Here is a 7,555-nt window from a genome sequence, read left to right as displayed (position 1 = left end):
CACTATATCCCAAATAGCGACGGAGAAATATGTCGATATTTTGCAAATTGTGACGCTCTAAAGCGTCGGTAAATAGCGGCAATGAAAATAGCGACCCTCTCCCAAAGCGTCGCTATGTGAAATAGCGACACTGTAGAGCGTCACAATTTGTCCCAAAAAGCGTCACATCTGGCGAATTAAATGAATCTCCCTCCTGATTGAACTAGATGCGGTTCCCTCACTCCCTCCTTATTGAACTGACATTTTCTCTCTCCTCATCTCCCTCCTCAACGAATTTGCTTGAAATGCACTTGAAAAACCGCAAATTATGTCGTATTTTCGCAAAGATTGTAGAGATTTTGAGGTATTTTACATTCTTCTTTCGATTTCTTTTGATTTTGTTCCTTTAATTGAATTTTTTGTTGAATTTGCTTGAAAATAAACTCAGTTGTCTGCGAATTTGGCTCAAATTCCTACAAATTACTCACTCTTCGTTTGCAATTTCTTACTCTTCATTTTGCTTCATAATTTCAGAAATTTGGTCTCAAATTTGATATTTTTGTATATATTAAGTTACAAATTCAGTCGCATTTTTTGCAAAATCGAATTATGCGGCGGCGCTGAATTCTTCATGATCTGAGAAGTTGATCTCGGACGCAGGTATTACTTGCTAATTTGATTGAATTAGATTTCTAGGTTTTTAATTTCTCTAATTTTCATTGATAAATTTGCTTTGATCTTTGCATATTGATTGAATCAATTTCGGCTTGATGTTGTAAATTCAGTCCAAATTAAGCATGGATACGTTTCTTAATTTGGTTAATTTACTCCCAATTTCTTAAAGTAAACTAAAAAGTACATTATTCCTATCATCTAGATATTAGTAGAGAGAAGGATGACACATCATGGATAAATCTTCATCAGAGCTTTCAATCTGGTCAATTTTGTACTTGATCACGTCCTAAGGCGAATTAATATAGCAAGCAGCGTAAATGCAGTCTTGGCAGCCATGCTATTTGAAGAGCTTATTAAGAAATTCCTCTATACAAGGTCTGTTGAGATCCTCTTTGCTTATGTTTAATTATATTTACTTGTACAATATAATCTGTATATTGTGTTGGTTAAGTTCTAAAACATGCCATGATTTGTGCAGCATATTGCTAACCCTGCTAGAAACAAGAATTGGTGCTTCTGCTTCCTGTTTTTATTTATATTATTAAACTAACTGTTACAGAGACTAAAAATGTGTTAAAGTAAATAAAAATTGCACAAAAGTAACCCTAATGTCTCTTAAAGTAAACTAACTATTTCAGAGGCTTGTTCTAGCTCCTTCTTGTTGTAGTCATTTGAGAGTGATGCAGGCTGTTGTCGTATACAATATGTTGATGCATTTTAGCAGTTGGTTTTGGCTTGGTCTGCTGCAGGGTTCAGGTTCAAATCTTGCAGTATGTCTTAGGGTGTTGTGATTGGGTTGTTGTTGTTGCAGGTTGTTAGCCAGTTAGGGGTTGCTAGCTATATTATAGAGCGAAGTAAATGAAAATTGTACAGAAGTAAATTTAATATCTCTTAAAGTGAACTAACTCTCTTCAAAAGAACTCTAAGTCAGTTAGGGGTTGCTAGATTATAGACATGAAGTAAATGAAAATTGTACAAAAGTAAACGAATCTTTCTTAAAGTAAACTAATTTTCTTTAAAAGAAAACTAAATCAGTTAGGGGTGCTACATTATAGACTTTAAGTAAATGAAAATTGTACAAAAGTAAACTTAATATCTCTTAAAGAATCACTAGATGATTAAACCTTTAAATAGTTCTTGCTATAAATTGTTTGTATTATGCGTTTTTGTGATTCACTCAGAGATTTTATCTAATAAGTTTTTAGTAGTTGCGATCTGAGTTTTTGCCTTTAATTTTTGATAATGAATATGGTGAGTTGACACAAATAAATAAAGTAACTAAATTGTGCGTAAGTAGACCAAATCTCCTCAAAAGTAAACAAAATATCTCTAAAAGTGAACTAAATAATAATGAAACTTTCAAATATACATTTCTCTTAAATATTTTGTGAAAACCTATTAGCTCAAATGGTAGAGCAATGTGCAATTGCATATGGATGTAGGTTCAAATCCTACATAGGTCATAGTATTTAAATCTAGAATGGTGGATAACCATTTATAATTTCTATGTAAAGTTTTGTAAAAAGAATAAAATAAAAGTAAAGTAAAATACAAAAAAATTCAAAAGTAAATAAAAGTATCTCGCACTGTTCTGGCAACTTGCAATTGCACAAGTTGACTCATATTGACTTGGTACTACAGTCAATCAGCTGAAGTTGCAACCAGATTTGCTTACTAAGCTGCTGTTTCTATCATGTGCTTTGATTGCTTCTGTTGGTGTTATGGTTTGTTGTTGTCCTTGACATTCAGCAACAGACTAGCAGAGAGAACACCCCACAAGAGAGAAAGGTACATATACATAAGATGGCAGAAACAAATCATGCCAGAAATGGCACGCAAAACAACAAGAACACAACAGAGCATCATAAACTCGCCCTGATGCAAGCATTTGTTGAAAGCCGTGATCCCTCTTCTAAGGTTCTCTCTTCCATACTCTAATCTTTTCTCAACATCAATGACTGCTCATGATTTCACATATTAAATTAACTTAGGAAGAGTTCGTGAACTTTAATAAGCATTTCGTTAAAGCATCTGCTGCTTTAGCTAATTGTCATTCTTAATTTCTAAAAACATCTATTAAGTCGAACTAAATAACTCATCAAGATCACAAAAATAATGTGTTGCAAGGAACTGAAGGAAGTTTCTGATGTACGCGACAGGAGGTAAATGGCTTGGCATTGAGAAGATTCTTAAGAGCTCGTGATCTAAATGTGGAGAAGGCGAGTACCATGTTCTTAAAGTATTTTAAATGGAGGACAACAGTTCTACCCAAAGGTTGTGTCTCAGAGGCAGAGATACAACATGACCTTTCTCAGAACAAAATTATTGTTCCAAAAGTAAACTGAAACTGTTTTCACTTTCCTTCTCATCGATTTGATTCAAAGATAAATATTTTTTGCGCTAAAATAGGTTGTCACAATTTTCCTTTTGTTCAATTCAAAAGTAAATAAAGAACTCGTAAAAGTAAATAAAACTGATTCAAAAGTAAATAAAACAACCTATAGTAGATCAGGTTTTTGTGTTCGGGTGGTGTCCTTGAATGAAATTGTGTGGCAAACATTGTCTGTGGTGGAAAACCTCGTGGCTGGCTGCAGTGATTTGATGTTGTGAATATGTGCTCTGGGTTGTTTGCTCAAAAGTAAACTCAATCGCTCTAAAAGTAAACTAAATCCTTCTAAAAGCAAACAAAATAATAAACTTAAATTGTAAAAATGATATAAACAACTCCAAAAAAACCAATAATATTCTGAAGTAATTTGAAAAATCTAAGAAGTAAATAATATAAAGTCAAAAGTAAACAATATAGACTCAAAAGTAAATAAAGGAAACTTCAAAGTAAACGAACCTACGTGGGATTCGACCCACATCTTTTGTGCATTTGCACAACGCTCTACCAATTGAGCTAGTAGGCTAGTGTTTTTAAATAGAATAAATAAAAGTAAAGCAAAACCCCAAAAAAGTAAATCAAAATAATTCAAAAGTGAAGGCCCCAATAACTTGTGAAAATTAGCTCAGTAACGTTATTGATGCAATTATACACACACAAGATTTAGCAGCACCAAATAAAGTAGAATAGCTGCCCAAGATGTCAATCTTGGCAGCATACCACCCCTAACTGACCCGCAAGTCTGTAACAATCCCTCCCTGAAAAACAAACAGCCCGCAACAATAGCTTGCAGCCACCTGAGACTAACCCCAATATGTGCAACACCTATACTAGCTTATAATGTTGGACTTGAAAACACAACACAAATAACCTGACCAGAATCGTCATAATAACAGGCCAAAACTCAGACCCAACGCACATTCAGACATCTAGATCAACAGACCAGAATCACCATACAACCCATCACTGCAACCAAACGACACAAGTCCTCCTAGTCACCTAAGATCAATGGTCAAGAAGAGCAGACTGACTGAAACCAAAAACAACCGGTGACAAAAAGCTTGAATCAATTATTCAAGTGATAAAATATATCATCCATCTCTACATTTTGTTGAACAATACCAAAACTCGTGACTAAACATTACTCCAAGTAAAAGGAATAAGCTTTACTACTAAGGTGATTTTACATTAATCATTTCGATTTTTGGTTCAACACAAAATATCTATCAGTTAGAACCAGGGGGAGAATTTGCTATTTTAGCTGATAGAAACAGTGAATGTATGCAAAAAGGATCAGAATGTTTGAATATTTTCAAGGCACCCAACATAAAATATACTACTATATCATAAACTGTAAGAACTAAGAACATGTAAGCTTAAGAATATCCGAGTTCTTATTCAAATCAGTAACAGACTAACAGTAATTTGTTCCACTGACCAAATCAACTCAATTCTAGCAAATTAAGCATATTCCAGAAAATCAAAAGTAAAACCCGAATTCGAGAAAATCAATTCGAAAAATTGGAATAAACTGCATAAACTTCAATCGACAAATTTTAGACAATAAAGATTTTATTATTTTTTTCTTCAACATACAAACTAAAACGCCCAAAAGTCGAGCAAACTCAGAGGAAAAAAAAAATCAAATAAACGCAAAAAAATTAATTAAAAACTAATTAAAGAAACATTTGCAATTTGAAAAGCCCTAATTTTAGCCACTAAAATCGAATATTGTTAAACAATTTTTTTGAAACCCTAATTACAACAATCGAAACTGAAAATGATTGAATCAAAAGTATAATAGATAAAATAAATTGAATACTTACTTGACGAAAATTAAATAAAGGAGAAGATTCAAAGGTTGGGATGCGAAGGACGCGGTGAACTCGAGGGAAGATGAGAAAAGCCCAAAGGAATTGCAGGAGGAGAGAGAAAATAGTAGGAAGAGAGATGAAGAAATCTGGAATCAGGTTAGAAGGGAGAGGTCATTCAAACCTTTAAAATTACGAATTTACCCTTAATATTTTCATATGTCGGGTAGAACTTGGGCCGTTGGATCGAATTGATCGAAGGCTGAGATTAGTTCTCAGTTCTCATCTTAAGGGGTGGTTCTCACCAGATCCTGGTCATATATATATATATATATATATATATATATATATATATATATATATATATATATATATATATATATATATATATATATATATATATATATATATATATATATATATATATATATATATATATATATATATATATATGACCAGGTTCTGGTGAGAACCTCTCTATAATGAGAACCTTTGTGAACCGTTAGATTTAACAAAAATCGTCGGATGAGATTAAAATCTCAAAACAATCCAACCTGCTCTCTTTTTTTGAAAAAAACAAATGTTTCTCTCCCCTCAATCCTCATACTGTATCCAACTTTCTCTTTCCACAAAATTGCATTCTCTCGCAACTTTCTACCCAATTTCTTCACATTTTAGAAATTCTGTCATAAAAATAGGTAGAATTTGTCAATTTTATGCTGCAATTATACTCGAATTATTCGTAAAATCGAATTATACTCGAGATATTCATAAAATTTTAGAGTTCGTGGAAGAAAATTCGAAGTATGATGTGCAACGTTCAAATATCCTCATCTGCGAATTCGATGTCTAAATCAGGTACTACTCACAATTTCTTATGTTTTAGCTAAAATTAGGCCAGAAAAATTTTACCTGATTTTCTAGGTCTGATTGTTTTAGAAATTTTGGAGCTCGAATTTGCGGAATTTTAGAGATGGTGTGAACGAACTTTGGATTGAATTCATGAGAAATTTGTGTGGACGGATTTTTTGTGCGGATTTGGAAACTTCGCGAACTGATTTTGAGATTAAAGCCTAGAATACTACTTAAATTCGTTGATTTAATTTTCTATCATGCTTAGATTAGGTTTTGGATTGGATCTGCTGATTTGTTCTACAAAGTAAACAAAATATCTATGAAAGTAAACAACATATCTAGGAAAGTTCAATTAGATTTCTATGTTTTAAATTTCTGTAATATGTTTCTCAAACATTGATCTGATTGAATTTCTGATCGATTTAAGCTTGATAGAAGTGGATCAATTTAGCTAGATTAAAATGTGTTGAAGTAAGCGAAAATTGGGTAGAAGTAAACTCATTATCGCTAAAAGTAAACTGAAGTGAACAAATTGTTTGAATTTTTGTGGGTGAATCAGATTAATGTGTAGCCTAATTCTGAATGAATTGGTTTTAGTCAATTTTGTGGAGGATTTTTTTGTGCTTTTTTTTTGAATTTTGGTGACTTTGCGAATGAATTAAGTGAATATGAGTGAACGTTGTGAATTTATTTCAGTTACATTTTATGTTTATAATTTAGTTACTCAATGTTGTGATTTTAATTTGAGCTTCAAGCCTAACAAGTTGTTGGAATTCAGTAATTGAAAAAGAGTAAATAGAAATGATCCAAAAGTAGATAAAATATAATCAGGTTCTGGTGGTGGGTATTTGTAGGTCAGGTGAAGCAAGTTGACCAGGGTTGACTTTGTGCTATTGGTTTTGATTTCAGTCATGCTGCTTGCTAGTTGTTGACCTTAGTTGACTAGGGGATGGTGCACAGTTTGCTATTGGTCTGCAATGGTTGCAGAGCTATTGTAGCTTGCTATTTTGTTTTGTAGCGGTCTGCGTCATGTTTGGATAGTAGTTTGTTGTTGGTATGGGTGGTATGCTTCTAGTGTTTAGTTGTGATTCCTGCTGGGCAGCTGATTTATTCTAGATGATTCCTTTTGTTAGTGCTTACTACAAATTGTTTGTACTATGCATTTTTATGGATGACTAATAAAGTAAACTAAATCTCTATCAATGTAAATAAAACCTGTCTAAAAGTTGATAAGTGGAAGGAGGTTGATGTAATATGTTTTTTGGGTCTCAAAAGCAATGTGTAATGTCAGTAGGCTAGGAGTTGTGGTTTTTCTTTTTCTGGTTTGAGTTTGCAGTGCAGATTTTGTGAGCGGGTCTGTTCCTACTTAGCAGCAGGACAACAACAGCTGTGGCTGCAATTTGTTAAGTGTAGGTGGCTTGGCAAAATTATAGGACTGGTTCAGAGTTGTTGGCAACGTGTAGTTCATGCAGTCATGGTGGTGTCAAGCCTCATCATGTTGGAAACAACGAAAGACGCAGGAGATATAACATACCTTAATGTCATTTGTATTATATAAAGGAGCCAATAGCAGCTGCAGTAGCTACGCTGTAGAAATCTTAGGGCACTCTTGCGAGGTTGAGAAGCTTGTGAGAGAGAAAAGAAACACTTGCGAGGTTGAGAACTGCTTGTGAGAGAGCAAAGAAATACTTGCGAGGTTGAGAACTGCTTGTGAGAGAGCAAAGAGAAATCAAATGACACTATATTGAAGTGTTGAATGCTCTCCGCATGCTTTGTGTTGAGTCAATCAAAATGAATCGGGGACGAGACTTTGTGTTGGAGTTTAGGTGTGTTTAATTAGCTTTACTAA

At 33.5% G+C, this 7,555-nt stretch overlaps 1 long non-coding RNA gene across 1 annotated transcript; it reads right to left on the bottom strand.

Annotated features, from left to right (window-relative positions):
• Positions 1-1,978: 1,978 nt before the first annotated feature.
• On the bottom strand, positions 1,979-5,078 carry LOC130461286 (uncharacterized). The gene is made up of 2 exons (XR_008921732.1): positions 4,867-5,078; positions 1,979-2,410 (listed from the first exon to the last, which is right to left on the bottom strand). It is a non-coding gene; the product is annotated as an uncharacterized lncRNA (long non-coding RNA).
• Between the last annotated feature and the right edge of the window lie 2,477 nt (positions 5,079-7,555).

The sequence above is a fragment of the Spinacia oleracea genome, chromosome 5, assembly GCF_020520425.1.
Source record: "Spinacia oleracea cultivar Varoflay chromosome 5, BTI_SOV_V1, whole genome shotgun sequence".
NCBI classification, from domain to species: Eukaryota; Viridiplantae; Streptophyta; class Magnoliopsida; order Caryophyllales; family Amaranthaceae; genus Spinacia; species Spinacia oleracea.
This window is presented reverse-complemented; position numbering and strand designations above follow the sequence as displayed.